Source organism: Syngnathus acus, chromosome 16 (assembly GCF_901709675.1).
Source record: "Syngnathus acus chromosome 16, fSynAcu1.2, whole genome shotgun sequence".
Classification (NCBI taxonomy): Eukaryota; Metazoa; Chordata; class Actinopteri; order Syngnathiformes; family Syngnathidae; genus Syngnathus; species Syngnathus acus.
In genome coordinates, this window is record NC_051101.1 from 4541711 (window position 1) to 4558352 (window position 16642).

A 16642-nucleotide genomic window follows, 5' to 3' on the forward strand; every position below is an offset into this window, starting at 1 on the left:
ACTTTTGATACTTAAGCACATTACTTAAGTTATATTCCACAAGGTCAAAAAAATATTTTTCAGTTAAAATACCTGTACTTTTATCAAGTATCACTTTTAGGTCCTTTATGCAAGACTGCATACAAGTCGATGAAGTGGGGAGGCGGGGTTGCATGTGATTGGGTATGTGTGAGGAGTAAAATGCAATGGGTACCAGGCACAGGTTGTTGGGGGGTTTTTTGGGCAGGGGGGGTAATTATACTAATATTACCATATACAGCTATTTTGATGTCTTGATAGGGTCAAGATCTTCAAAGGTAAATTACTGTGTCCTTACTGATGAAGGCAGGGGGTAGTAATGAGTAATGAAAACAGCAGTTTGTGCTGCCATTCAGCAAAGGGGCTGCTGCTGTGGAATGTGAGGCTTCATTCATTCACATGGGTTAAACATGCATTTCTACCATCACAAAGCCCTGCCTTGTCCTCATTGTTTCTTGACACATGAGTAAAACACTTTCTTGCACAAGAATATATATTAACTTCTGTATGTAAGAAACTTTCCGCAAAATAAATACAGAGACAAAATGTGTAGTTTGTGAGTGGGTGGGGTGAGAGTATTAGGGGGAACTTTACAAAAATCAATTGGAAAACTTAGTCATAACAGAGTTTGAAAGTTAATGATACACACATGGGATGCGAAGCACATAAGCTACTAACAAAAGCCAAACAGTTACATGGACAAAACGGAATATGACACAAATTAATTAATTTGACCAATTAATCCTTTTGCCAATTAAATCTGCTGATTATAGCGCTTTTAAAGAAAAATCAACATTGTCTTAAATTTGTCCAAATATTCTATTAGTCTCTCAAAAAACAGTACATGCATACATTTGCCAAAGGTTTAATGCTTTTATTTGCATTTGGTTTGCAATTTTTTGTCGCTAAATTTCTCTGTTTAAAAAACAAACAAATACTGAAGGGCAATGTATTGTAAAATAGTCAAATGTCTTTAATTCATATATTTGCTGGAAGTGACAAAAAAATAAGTTAATATATTCTGTACATATTCTTAAAATTAATAGGCCGATTAATCAGTAATTTGTTTTTTTTTTCCATATATCAGACTCAGCCCTACTTAAAACATCAAACCAAAAAGAATTCAATACAAAAAGCTACAGTGGTATATATTCATTAGTCATTACTCAATTTGTAACTATATTATATAGAGCATGTGTGGTGTTCCTTTCTTTTATTATACGGCGTGATCTTTAACTGGCAGCCCTTGGGCCGGATCCGGACTGTCCAATCCCGCCCCACCGGACCATCCAATATATATAATAAATGTCAAATAATGTTTTTCCAAAAATTTTATTTTTATTTCATTTTTATTTGCGGCTCAAGCCCCTAACGTGACTGTCCATGAAGATTAGTTGGTGAATCCCACTCGACTGTCTCTCATCCGCACAATGCTTCACAAGCACTGTTATGGAGACACCTAGTGAAACCTCATTGCAGGAAGACACTGTTGTTGTTGTTGTTTTTTGTTGGCATGTTTTCTCTTTTAACTGAATCGCATGTAAGGATCTAAAATATTTCAATCTAGACCTTCTTCACATTTTCCATAAAGCTTTGGTGACTAACCATGACCACTGTCATGACTGTCATTGACTCAGTCACCTTGGCTACGATAAATCATAAATTACTGGTGTGTCGTGCGGCTGGTTTTTATGTGAGAACAGCTGGCTGTCGATGGAAGGAAAAAAAAGATTATCCTATCTACAGTCTCCGTCCTCCTTTTCTCTCTTTCTCTTTCTCTTTCCAGTGAAGGAAATAAATAGGCCTACTTCTATCACGTCAAGTGCAGATAAAGGAGATCACAAATAAACACAGACATGTAGGAGGTTGTTTGAATTGTTCGGCATACCAGAGCCGATTGTAAATAAATATGCTTAAACCTGAGATAAGTGACAGTATGCAGCTTTGGTTTTGAGTGCGTGTAAATGTGTGCGTGCGTGCGCGCGCAAGTACGTGCGTGTGTCATAAAGACTACTATTCAACAAAAACTCCAGCAACATGAAAATTGGACACGCCTTGATTCTTGATAATTTCTGTTAGATAAATTGTAAAACATCCAGTGAGCCTGCTTTGGCATGCATGCACGCGCACAAGCCCATCCGTGCGCACGCTCTCTCGCGCACTCCCTTACTAACAATGTTTTACATAACTATTGTGATAAGTCTGGCCCCAGGGGAGGATGGCTGGATAAAGATTATGTTTAATCGTTAAATATCAGTTATTAAGACCTTTGGATTTATTTTTAACTTGACCTAATGTGTCTGCTCTCTGTTAGTCGGTCCCAAAATATAGTAACTTAATCTTACCAATCTTGTACATACGTCAAACGGATTGTTCGCTCTAGTCCGGAGGGGTTCCAGTTTTCTGCCGTTCAAGCATTCCTCAGAATGACCCTTTATCTGTATTATAGTAAATGGACTTTTCTTTCTCACTCTGAAGGGAAATGACTTGTTATAAGGAGGCTTGCTCATCCATGCTACTCTAACGGCAGCAGAGAGCAAACACACCACATCAAAATAACAAATAAATGTCTGCATTCACTTCCTTACCAGTTGAAACACCGTTGAAGCCCCAACACGCACACACAAAAAGACCGGTGCACCGCTCCAAAAAAGCATAGGCTGTCAAGAGTCCGGATCCAGCCAAGGTGAAACAAGGATCGGAGTATTATGTGTCTTCTCTTGAAGGCATTGACAGTCCACTTTGCAGAAATCGAGCAAAAAATAATTAATATCTCTTGTGTATTCCCGTCTCCTTATGTTGTGGAAGAGTACAGGTTCCTCTCTCACTCTACTCAGTGTGTGTCTCTGGTCTCTGTAGTTTCACCGGTGCTGCCTTCACTGACACTGTGGAAAGTTTACTTTCTTTAAGAACAGTAGACGTATGTGCAGCGCAAGTGTCGATGATTATCACGGTTGTTTGTAGCTGTCCGCAATGAATTGCAAACTTAGCAATTGGACCACAATTGGATCACAATGTGCTCGACATTATTTTCGGCAAGATTTGTGTTTCATCCGTTCTCTCTGTGCTCAGGATCACACCGTGGGAGACTTGTACCATGACTGATATCCATGTTCTTGGCCATCCATGATCCATCTCCGTATGCATACAGCGGTCTAGCCGGTTTTTAGATAGTAAATTTGCAACTATACTTGGCCTTGTAATAAATCGTTTGCCGTGCATGATCCGTTGTTAGTGAAGTAGGAAATTTCGGAGCTTGGAGTTTGTCCATGAATGTATCACATGCGGCAGAAAGGAGTCCTGAGCGAGACTTGACGCTATAATGGAGAACACCACAAAGTTTGTCCCCAAAGTAAACAGTCGTGGACAATGACACAATAAAAGCTGTCAAGTAATTAGTTATGTTTAATTATAACATTAAACTTTCATATTAAGGAGAGGGCCACAAACTATTGTAGCCCGCGGGCTGAGTTTCAGATGGGTGTTCTATGTCTTACATTAGTGGGACGCTTCCTGTTTATTAAAATTTCTTCTATAAATTGCACAATCGATGTTCCAACATCGTTAAAGTCTGTAACTGTCATAGAATGTGGACCCGCACAGTTATGATTAACATGAACAAAAAGCTGGTTTCAGTTTAGCGGAAATTGCATAGCTAATTCATGCAAAGGCTCATTGAGTCCATCATACCTTCAACCACTACGATCTTCAATTTAACAGCTCTATTCATTTCAATTACCGTAATTTCTGGACTATAAGCCGCTACTTTTTGCTCAAGTTTTGAACCCTGTGGCTTGTCGTCCGGTGCAGCGTATCTATGGATTTTTCGTGATTTTTGTGATGACTTGATGACTTTTATACACTCGTAAAAAGGCTGTGGACTGCTGTTGTGGAAAACAAAACTTATATAACAACTAGTCTGTTTTTTACAGTAAGCCTCTTGTTGCAGGTCTGATATACTTGGTATAACATTTCCAAGGGATCACCTTGGAAATGTTTTGTAAGATAACCTACCAAAAATAACTAAAGTGAGGTGATTAATTAGGTCATGTTTCCCTCGAGGCTCGTGAGAAACAGGCAGAAAAGGGGTTAACTTTCTTGGAAGACTGGAATTTCTGGAGAAACAAGGAAGATAACTGTGACAAATGTGGAAACAGATTCATCTCATTGAGAAAAAAAAAACGCATTCCCACGCATTCAAACAGGTATTGTATTCTCCAGTGTGTCTGTGCTATGGTCATAGGTAATAACTGCCACTCCACAATGTTAGGGCCATTCTGCACAAAGCCCTGTTGACTCAGCATTTGTGCAATGAACGTTAGAGAGCAAGAGCTAGAAAAAGGGAGTGAGAGAGAGAACTTAGTGACTTTGGAGACACACGACTTAAACTACCGTTCAAAACACTTAAAAATGTCCTTATTTTTAAAAGAAAATAGCTATTGTTTCAATGAGGATAACATAAAACCAATCAGGCATACTCTATAAATTGTTAATGTGGTAAAGGACTATTCTAGCTGCAAATGTCTGGTTTTCAATGCAATGTCTACAGAAGTGTATAAGAGCCCATTTCCAGCAACCATCCCTCCAGTGTTCTAATGGTCCATTGTGTTTGCTGAGATATATATATATATATATATATATATATATATATATATATATATATATATATATATATATATATATATATCATAGTCATCAAATAGGGATGTGTGTGTGTGTGTGTGTGTGTGTGCGTGTGTGTTTGTGTGTTTGAGTGAGTGCACACACACAGTTATGATGTGCTAACACAAGTACACACCCACACACGTATGTATGGAATGTCCTTCCATTTACACGCATTCTACAATATTGGTTAACATTGTCCTATTGTTAATGATCAACAATGACTCAGAGGAGGGAACAACCACACATCACAGTCAATAGTCACTAGCTCTTTCTCTCTCCTTGCAGTGTGCTTCATGATTCTGATACCGTACTTCCTAACTCCTGAGCCCTCTCGCTCTCTCTCTCATGCTTCCCAGTCCGTATGAATGTCAGGCACATTATACACAGAGGTGTCCTCTCTCTGGTTCCTTTGGAACCAATCAGCAAAAAAACTTCTCTGTCGTTAGCACATGCCCTTTTGTCTGCTGGTCGCTCGTAGTGTTTTAGGAAACATACACCAGTGACCCCTCACCTTTATAGAAGGAGGATAGAAGTTTGAAAATCCTCCCCGAGCACTTGCCACTGCAATGGAAGCACATATTTAAAATATATCCATGCATTTCATCCTGATAGTGCACCAAGCTGCTTTTGCATACATTGCAGACACAAGCACATGGTCAGGGCAAATCTTTGGAAATCTCCCTGCGCAATCCAGCGTAATAATGTACGCTGCCGCATTAACCCGCGGTAAAGGATTTTTGAGTGTCTAGAAAAGTGCTATATAAATTATTATTATTATTATTATTAACAACGAGTGCACATTTGAATAACAAAATGCACTCAGAGCAAAGCACAGCTCTTTATGCTAGGTCACAGCTATCAAACTCAAGGCCCGGGGGCCAGATACGGCCCGCCACATCATTGTATGTGGCCCGCGAAGACAAATTGCGCATCAAATTCGTGTCATTACTAGAATTGCAAATTGTCTTCACTTTTAATAATGTCTTTTTTTTTTAAATATTTGACCAGTTTTTACTCGTCTGATTTGAAAACGAGTTATTTGTCAGTTTGTTTTGTAGCTTTTACTGTATATAATATGAGGTGCTCATACATTTATTTGGGTTGACAGTCATAATGGCGGTGATGCAGCGGAATCAGGCTCACATACAATACATCTTTATTAATGACACACACATTTTTAGTCAGTTTGAAAATTTCCAAATGGTTTCACCAATATCATCCTTTGTAAGTTCGTGATAAGATACGCCGCTGTGACAAGCATTTAACGGTGACTGACACCTTCAGCCCCTTGTGTTCAATTAGCTTGTAGTGCATTAGAAATTACAGGCTAATTGTCAGCTGGCATAGGAGTGCAAGACAAGCCCTCATGTTGATACCTCAGGGAGATGATAAGATTGTGGAAACTGGGGGGGGGGGGGGGGACGTGCACTTTGCTGCTAACGCAGACCATGAGCACATGCATGCAGTATGTTTGCTCTGTATAGTGTTTAGGACAGCCCACATCACGGCATACTGCATTCAATATTTATAGGATATCACATTACCTTTGAACACGAAAAATCAGAACACCTCCTTTTGGACTCTGCTGCCGTGTGTCATTTTAGTGTGGTTGATCTGGACAGAATCAATTTGAAAAAAAATAAAATGAGACTTGCATAAAGTGTTAATTCAGTGAAATTCAGTTTTTTGTTGTACTTTTTTTTTATCCTTGAGAATTCCAATATGTCTTCAAATTGTTGCCCTCTTTCTTTATCATATTGATATCATGATTTTCAAAGCTTCAGATATTTGTCCATTTCTTGGCCCTCATGTTTTTGAAATGCTCACATTCCTCTTATTTTTAGCCTCTTCCCATCTCCAGTCTTTGTCCACCTTTCCTTTTCCATCTTATCACATTCCATTGGGTGGGGAGGGGAAGTGAGGGCGTATCCACCCACACGAGCGATCATCAGTCTATTCATGCTATTTTAGCTGTGCCAAGCTCTCGGATGGGCCACAGCCTCCACCTGCAGAAAAACATCTGATCCGCCAGAAAAGTTATTGTAGCACTGAATCTTCACCAAGTCAGATGCATACATGCATCACTGTGCAAACATAATCACACCACTGATAATAACTAATTCACCAGCAGCAGGGAGGACAAAGGTGAATTGTTTAATTCTGGTATTATTCCAGGGTGTGTACAATGTGTGAAGCAGGGAGGGGTTGATGAAAAGTCTTCGAGGTTTAAAGGGAAGGTGAATGATTGAAATGTCCCAGGTTGTGCTCTGTTGTTAATATAGTTAGGTGGCGTCATCGTGCAATAATAACATCATAATCCCATCTGGAATGAAAAACTGGGGCTGTGTTCTACAGTGATTGAGGCCATTTCCTGTCTGTCCGTGTGTGTGTGCGTGCGTGTCTGTCTGTGTACATGAGGGAGGGGGGGAGAGAGAGAGAGAGAGAGAGAGAGAGAGAGAGAGAGAGAGAGAGAGAGAGAGAGAGAGAGAGAGAGAGAGAGAGAGAGAGAGAGAGAGAGAGAGAGAGAGAGAGAGAGAGAGAGAGAGAGAGAGAGAGAGAGTATCTATGGTAGTGCATTTTAAATAGCTGTGACTGCAGGAGGCAGATACAGGATCATACTGCAGCGCTGACACCGTCTTCAGTCCTCCTCTTCCTCCTTCACCCTCTCCAACCCCTCCCCTACTCTCTGTCTGCATCTCAGCAGAATTATCACCACAAACACACACAGACAGACAGTGTGACACGCGCATACACACGCATGCACGCACACACATACACTCTATCGAGAGATGTCGTATTAAGTGTGATAATATGCAGCCACAAATCATATTCAATACACAGGATGTGGAAACAACACAGACAATCCTCTTTCATCTTTAAAAAAAAATGCAAACGCAATATGGGTGTCAAGGAGGAGGCAACAACAGCCACTTGAAACACACGCGCACACTATCACAAGTGGAATTTTCTAATCAAATGTCATTCCATGGGTGTATTATACCTTTTCAGTTCAAATAAGAATGTGATGTTTATTATTAGAAAAACAGGAAATTAGCTGTAATTTAACCTTGACAGACGTGATTTGTTTTACTGGTGACAATGACCCTTTCACATACAGCTGTCACAAGGCAAGTAAAAAATACACCCTAGGTGAAGCTTGGTACTGTACATCACATACAGGAAAGACTTTGTGTGTCCTCACATTTCAAAGAGAGTGTGTGTATATGATGAAGGGCAAAAAAGCTAGAGTAATTATTGTGTACATTCATGGGCCACAAATATAGGGTTACACTAAGAGGCCTTGGAAACCTTTGAAATTAAAAACAAGGGTTAGGGTTACAACAAAACAGACCAAACATTACACAAGAGAATATTAAATGTAATTCCATATTGAATGTCATAACTGTATTTAATCTTCTTATGTGAGGCAAGGGCATGCAATGATTCTTTGCGTTGATGGTCCCATATTAGAGGAGCGTGTTTTCCGTCATGAATGATGGTGTCATAATTAACTCTGTGCCCTGAACATGTTGCCTGTCTGACATTGTGTCTGACATTGAATTTGCTGATGGACAACTGCTCAGAGGCATGTGATGAGAATGCTGGGGAAGCTACTGAGGCCATGCACCATGTGATATTGATTATCTTTTGTTGGCCTATCTGTGCAGCTCCTTGCCCAAAAGGAATTACCTCGTATTATTGTTTAAAGTGAAGTGCTATTACTCAAATTGGTTGAAGTGAAGCATAGCATTTCCTCACTGGGTTTGACCACATCATGTGGGGCAAACTGAATGAGATGATCTGTTTCTATCATGACCTTTTGAATGGAGTTTAAATTAAAATTATAATCTGATGCATTGTTTTTATGGCCACTTAAAATATTGATCCGTAACTCTTTTGGGCAGAACTAATTATTCTGACATGCAGAGCGACCAAATATACTGGAAATACAGTAGTAGTAGAAGAAGCTATAGCGACTTCTGTATCAACAAAACATTGCTCCATCAATTTCTACTTTAAACGTTGGCACTAACAAGTTCATCAAAATCTTCACCAATCACAACTTTCTGCCTGAGGAGCTCTGAACCGCTTAGTCTAGCTCTATCTTGAATTCTTCTTTCGCTTCTAATTCATATCCTGCCCGAGGGTCATAGCATCACCACTAATTACATTAAAAATAAATACAAGGCTGATTTCAAGATTAAGTCTCATCACTTTACTGTCATACACCTTTTTTGAATTTGTCTACACTGTTTGTACTGTGTCCTCTCTGCATCCATTGCAGCCTGGTCATCCTGGATTAGGGACCTTCCCATCTGTGGTCTCTTCTCAAGGTTTCTCATTTCCCCTAGCTGGAGTTTTGAGTTTTTCCTTGCCCTCTTGGGAGTTTAAGATCAGCGGATGTTTGAGAATATTTGCCATTTTTCACATGTCCTGAGTGTTGTTAGTCACCTAAATGTTGAACAGAGGCTGTGATTTACCGAAGTCAAATTCCTTGTTTGGCACGCTCAAACATGGCAAATAAAAAACTCTTGAATCTTGAATACTTAACTCACTCTTCCTTTCAGATAACTCCTATTTATTTCTCTCAGCATCAACACTATAGTAAAAAAATTTGAACCATCATAAGCTTTAAGCCTTACTGCTTGTCCACCTGCTCTACTGAACGCGCAGTATAGCTACTTTTGTCCAAATCATCATTTCCTGTTATAGTCCCAACATTAAAAATCCCTTCATTCAGTTTAAGGTTCTGTGTTCTTTATTTTTTTGAACCTATGAACCCACTTTCTTTCTTTCCTTTGTCTTTGACACACAGTAGCTGAATTTCCACTGACACCTTGTAAGGTATTGGCGCTGTTTTTAACCTGAGGCACAACCGATCTGGTACGAAATTCTTTGGATGAAATCTCAGAATTGTTTGTGAATACACACACACCTCAAGATAATATATTTCATTCTACTTTCAAATTCTACTACTAGAAATGCTTTTTTTCCCCCCAGTTCACAGTCAAACAAAAGACAACACATAAATCGTGTGTGTCAATCTTATAATCAGGGTGTGTTGTGTTCATTCTACCGTGTGTTTGACTTTCCTACTCATGCCATAGACAGCTGTTGTTTGCAATGTTCCAAGCGCTCAAACCCACTTTGTAATTAGACTGTCTTAACTGTTAAGAGGTGGGGGGGAACAGCACTACCAGCATAATCAGATTCTACCCACCCCCAACCATTTTTAAACACGCATGCACGCACGCACACATACACACACACACACACACACACACACACGCACAATACCCTCAATCGAGAAGGCATCAAAACAGCTGACATTAAAATGTGCTCTTTTGAAAGTAGACCTAAGCAGTGTGTCTGTGTGTACGTTCATAATTAGTCAGTTGTCAAACATATGTACATATCAGTTCATAAATGAAACCTGTTGCCTCAAGAAAAAAAATGTCAACAACACACAATCAAACCACAATTCATAAAATCAATGTTACTAATTAAGATGGTCTCAGCTATTATGAGGAAATTCAATCTGTCATTTTAATTCAAAGGCAAGGTCTTTGAAGGAAGCAATAATAGATGGCAAGGCTGCATATTTCCCCACATAGCGAGGGGGATGGGTGTTTTTGAACTCCTCCTTCTTCCTCTGTCTTTTTGCACTGTCTTTCCCCACATCTTTGTTCAGTGGCTGCCCAACTAAAATAAGCCACCTCTCTCTGAATGAAAGTATAAAAGAATTTTTTGAAAGTGGCTGGAAAGTAGTCAATGTGCTTTTTTTCACCGGTTCTAATTTGCAGTAGGGCCTACAGCTTTATTTATTTATTTATTTATTTATGGTAATGTGGGTGTGCTTCTGACAGTAAATTGTTGTTTGTGAGAGGGTGAATAAGTGAATGAAGAAATAGCTTGTTCTTTTTATTTTAAATTAGAAAACCTCAGAATTGAAGCATAAAGTATGTATTTGATATAGGCCCCTGTTATCCTCATGAGTTTCACACTTTCTATTTTAAATCTGTTTTATAATGCATCTGTTATTGCTACAAACAACTTTTTTACAAGAATTAAGATCATCACGGGCCTTACGTTTTGCACTCTCGTCTATCACTGGAATAATGCAAGTGGCTGTGGTACATCTCTTAATTTAAAACCAATGATGACACACAACAGTATATTTCTTTATCTATATGCAATGGTTGGGCAGGGACATAGGCAGCCATTCAACACCCCACCTTTGTCCCAGCTCCCTCACAATGCATCCATTCCTCTCACTTTTAAATCACTTAAAAGCATGACAAATGTGCATTGGAAATTCCAGAGCGTCCCCACTGAAAGCATTTGAAAATCTCACACTCTTCTCTTGTTCAAAATTGCGTTGTGCTAACTGGACACACATCTTGGTGAAAATTTGTTGTTTAATTTGCGGACACCCTCAATCTGTAGATAAAATATTTACTGTAACAAAGAACCAGTGACAAGGGTGTCTCTGTAGAATGGTGTTATCTGTTTCAGTTGGGGGAGTTGTTGCATTGTGATATGGCTGATGACATTCACTGTGTCTGTTTACTGGTAAGAAAGGAGTTCTGTGGTTGCAAAGTGATTCCAGAACACTGAAGCGGTTAGACTGAAACCCAAAACAAAGGACTCTTGTCCACAACACTAATCAGATAGAAACTTTTCTTCACAGACTGGGAATTATTGTGTATTTCAACCATGTGATAAGCCATCAGGCATGGTTGCACACTGTTTACTTGTTTTGGATTTTGGTGACAAAGAAGATATAGGTATGTTTTATGCTTAGTATTTAGCTGGAAACATATTTCACTATGCACAGAGTTTACATTTACAGCATTCCACTTTAAGGTATACTTCATGACTCCTACAACAATTCTGAATGTTTTGCATTCCACAATAATTCATGATGTGAAGTAATTTATCATGTTTACCACCACATGAAAAGTAGATTTATTTTTTGGGTGGAACTTATTTGGGTCACTCACAGTTTGTTCTCCCCACTTCATTCCCTGTAACATTTACATAACATGTAACTCACATTTTTGTTATAATCCACTAAGTGCAAGTCAGTCATTGGCCAAATGTCTGCCTCTGCAACGTGACGATACTCCTTCAACTCAGGGTTCTCAACTTTACATTCAATAAGGAAGAGTGTTTTTTTATACTTGCCACTTGATAACATATACTCGGTACAAGCAGATTACTGACATTCTTTTGAAATGCATACCTTCCTTTATACTGTAACAACATTCTTGCGCATTACAGCTTCTTTTGTTCTTGCCCTAATTATAGTCTTCTTTGGAGGCTTAACAGAGAGCAAAACATTCACTTTCTCTGCCGCCCTCCTCCAGAACTCACAACTATCTGACTGACGCAACACATTCTCCATAAATTTTAGAAAAATTTGTATTTGTCATGCACACGCGCACACACACACACACACACACACACACACGCACGCACACACTGCATTTGCATTGCGTTTGCATCTGCATTTGATGAATAACAGTAGTGGACAGAGAAAACATTTTTATTTACATGTTAATGCTACATTCATTTTCCATGCAGCTGTTTTAAAATAATACATTGGCGGACAATAAATTCCTCTTTTTGTGTATTCAAACTTGCATTACTCACAGCCAGTAGCACTTTAATAGATTCTGACAGTTGGGGAGAAAAATTCAAAGTGTCATCTTTAAAAAGAGACTAAAATGCAGATACCCCAAATGGTTCAAGAACACCTTCAAATTTACTCTGGGTGTACCGTTTTAGGCGTTTTAGGGTAAAAATGACAGGAATCATACTGCTGTTTGCTTTCACTCAACTTGCAGCCCAACTGAAAGCATAGTTGCCCGACCAGTATAACTTATCTCAGTTGGCACAAATTCAACTTCTCACATGAGTAGTATATCAACAAGTGGCTACTATCACTACATGCAACAAACTAGTAAATTGGCCAGCATAAGTTTGTGGTCTGTTAAACATTCCTGTTGGAAAATTGTAGCTGTTATTTTAACGTTATGTTATGTTATGTTATGTTATGTTATGTTATGTTATGTTATGTTATAAATAACCACCACCAAACTCTGGTGTTGACTTGCCACTAAGTCTTTGTGGTGAACTGTGCGTATCGCTTAAGGTTTGTTGTTTTTCACCAGCTACCTTGTGCTCTCACGTGCCTTCCCTTCCACTGAACTCAAGTATAAGCTTTTTCTCTTCATTTCACTGTCGCGAAAATGCATAATATCTACTAAAATGCTTTGATATCAACTAGAAATTGCTCTTTCTAACTTTCCCATTGAGCAAACACCCCAGCGAGGGAAGACGTGATGGTGTTTTCAATTGGAATTTAGAGCTTGTGACACTGTACCACGAGAGTTGCGTGCACTCAGCGTTTCTCAGCCTTTTAAATGTGGAACAAAACACGTCGTGTTGACATGATTGGCAGATAGCATTAATTTCCTCTGGCTTGTAAGATGCGTCTGCCTTGCTGAGTTGGCAATCTGGTTTCAGGAAGAAAAATGATGAAAATTACAACTCAGAAGTGCAATTTATTTTTTGTATAATGTAAATGCAACATTACGCCTCTGTTTTACCAGAGATTTTTGTCTTGTTACTTTTATGCCTTTATGAAACGGAAGGAGACATGTCCGCTCCATCCCCAGTGCCATCTGCACATATTTCTGGCACACAACGCAGAGGTAAACGATAATAGCAAAACATTTGCAGCTAGGGGTAAACCGTCTGCTTTATTCCTGTGATGAGTGACATGAATATAATGTTTTATTGATGCTAGAGGGTATTACGTCTATTTGTGTCACAGTGTCTGTGCGTCACTGTTTACATTGAGGTATTCAAATCCAGGAGCAACTCCGTCTGCTCACGCATGAAAACAGGTTATTCGGAATGTTTCAGGAATAGGATTTTTGACTTAACCCAAATATTGACTGCATGTAAATGTAGTCTGTGAGGAAACCATGGCAATTTTCTCTTGAGTTTAATGGCATTAGAAAGTGAGAGATAATTTAATGTCTGAAGTGGTAAATTTTAAGTTATTTACCTGTCATTTTAAACATAAACAGCTATAGAAATATGCTGCTATAAAGACTCTAAAGACTTAAGACTCTGGTCACCCCCTGCTGAAGTATGTAGACTTGAGCTCTCATTTTCTCCCTCGCCACATCTTTAAATTGAAAGCATTACACAGAAATTTGATTTTGGCTTCCCTCAGCATTTCTTTCTTCTTATTTACTAATTACTTGCTTTGTACTTGCTTATTTACCGTATTTTTGTCACGCCCCCAGCAACACACAGAGAAGACATCTGCACAACCTCCACTTCTGCAGACCAAACACACTTGTGTCTTTGTTTGGCCTTATCCCCATTGTCATGTTAATTGCCCGTTTGCTCTGTTTGTGAGTCCCTGCTCACCATCCATCAAAGCGTCTCCCAGTTTTTCGTCTCAAACTGCACATCTCTACCTGTAATTAGTTTTGCGTGGGAAAAATATGGATTTACAAAGGAGAAAAAAATATTAGGAAGTCACTGTGGCAGTTCTGTGATTAGCCTTCAACGGTATCTAATTGATCCGGGCAATCATGGGGATGTGGGTTTATGTGGTAGGTGGAAAATGACTACATCCTTGTGCATCATACTTGCAGAAGTTGTCGTGCTTTTACAGCATGCACATACAGATATGTACTGCAGATGCATATAGTACCAGACACAAACATAAGAAAGTTATTTTTCTTGCATCTGTGTCTGTAAAAATGAGTGGATGAGGTATCTGGTGCTTGTTTTTGTAGTATGTGCATTACGGAACTCACAGAAAAATATCGCTGGTGTTGGGCTAAAACCTTGTACCTGCAAAATAGTCACCTTTCAGGAGCCCCCCCCGCCCCCCCCAAAATGGCAAGTTTGATAAATCATAAAAGAGAGCACTTCAGCTTGATCAATAATTTGAAATATTAATAATAATAATAATAATGATAATTCAAACCATCTGTAGTGACCTATTGATGTAGCAATTACATTATAAGATACAGACTTCAGTATCACCAATTATACTAATTATACTTCACTTAGTATGTCTTATGTGTCCTTTCATGACTGCAAATGTGCACAATCCTTCAAATGTATAAAATGTATATATTTTTTTCTCAGTTGTGTGTGTGAAGAGTACAGTATAGATGTGAATGCACTGACCTTTAGTAGCATAAAATGAAAAGAGTCCTCATGCCTTTGGGATTTGGACGGGCTTTTCCTTCGCTGAAGATGGACAGTCATGCATTATTGATTATAAAACACTGCTGCATTGCTATTTCATCTGTCAAGCCCACAGCTATTGTGCTTTATGTTACAGCACCTCACCTTTGCATTAATGTGTGTGACTTGGCTGTAAAGTTTTGTTTGTGTAATGCATATTATCTATTCTCTCTGCCCGCAGTAACACCTGATGGGGAGCTAATGGTACCTATTATCTATCCCAGTGATTCCCAACCTTTATTGATGAAAGCCATACATTCTAAGGTTGAAAACTCTCACAGCACACCACCAGACAAAAATGTCACAAAAAGTAGATACAAGTCAATTATATACGTTTCACCATCTATTAGAAAACCATTCATTTGTTCTGTCTCCCTCTAAGTAACTGGCATAGGTAGATTAGCAAAAATACATACATTGTTATGAATTATTTCTGGGCCATTGAAGTGAAATTCTATAATTTGCCACGGAACACCTTAAGAACTCTCACGGGACACTAATGTGCCTGAGCACACTCGTTGACAATCACTGATCATCAACCCATTAATCCCCATTTCTATCTACCTACCAACTCACCTAAATACAGTTCAGTTCTGTGGTTTGTATATTACCGTAATCTAATCTATTTTATGTTATTGATTTTCTGTTGGAAATGGCTTACAGTCCATTGTGTTCACACACCCCAGCAGCACAGAGAATGTTGCCATGCACGTTACCTTAGTGCTCCTCCCCTGTGGGGATGGTCACAGGGGGAACTGCCCATGGTGACCGCGGCTGTCACATGCTGTTTTCGTGATGCCAAGGAATGATTGGTTTTGTGGAGCTGGAGTGTGGACTCTTGACAACGCAATGGTAAATCATGCCACACCTGGGAGAGGAAACATTGGCAGAATGTGAAATCTTGGTGAACAAGGTCACTCCAGAGGTCATGATGAGATGCCACCTGTCTCTTTGTCATTGCATTTCACAGAGCGGTTGAGTACTGATTAAATTGAGAATGTTACGGCTGAATTTGTTCTTTGTTTGAGAAGAGCATGACTGTCTGTTTGGCTCTATCATCAATATTGCAATAAACTATCCAAACAAAGAAAGAATATAATGCAAGTGAGTAACATTGAGGAATTATTGAAATCCATCAGCCACTCATACAGCAGATATCATCCTGTCAAACATTTTTTTACAGTCTGACCTATGTGTAGTCATGTGTGGAAAAAAAGCTGGCAAGGATGAGTCTGCCTGACATACCGCATGTTTCCAATGCATGAATTTTGCATGTTGTTTGACAAAACTTTAATGTAGGTTTTCTGGCAAACACATTTGTGACAGTTTCATTGATTGATTATTCTTATTCTGAATATGTCAAACGGGAAGAGGCAGTTTAACAGGGAAGGACAATAATTTACAGTTGAGGAAGAGGAAAGGATGATGTCATCAATCTTGTTATTCTACAAAATGTAATCAAATTTTTTTATTTTCAGAGATGAGATTTGAGGCCTTTGCTGCGTAGCACTGAGGGGACAGGCAAGAACACATAATAAACTGCACATAGCAACTAACTTGTTCCCAGAAAACCAAGCCACAAACTTCCCCTTGTTAGCTACAAAAAAGGAAACTGTGTAATGTTTTGTCCAAGCAGTTGGTTAATATCTCATCAAAACCAAATTTGTATTTAATT

At 39.0% G+C, this 16642-nt stretch overlaps 1 protein-coding gene across 3 annotated transcripts in view; it reads right to left on the minus strand.

The window, feature by feature from the left end:
- LOC119135698 (zinc finger protein 516-like) overlaps positions 1-2880 on the minus strand; it is a 35856-nt gene extending 32976 nt beyond the window's left edge. For 2 of the 3 annotated variants that reach the window (XM_037273472.1, XM_037273474.1), the window contains exon 1: positions 2607-2880. The gene's annotated coding sequence lies outside the window, so the exon portion shown is untranslated. Of the gene's footprint in view, positions 1-2363; positions 2581-2606 lie in introns of those variants that run through there. The other variant, XM_037273473.1, reaches the window with a different exon arrangement.
- Between the last annotated feature and the right edge of the window lie 13762 nt (positions 2881-16642).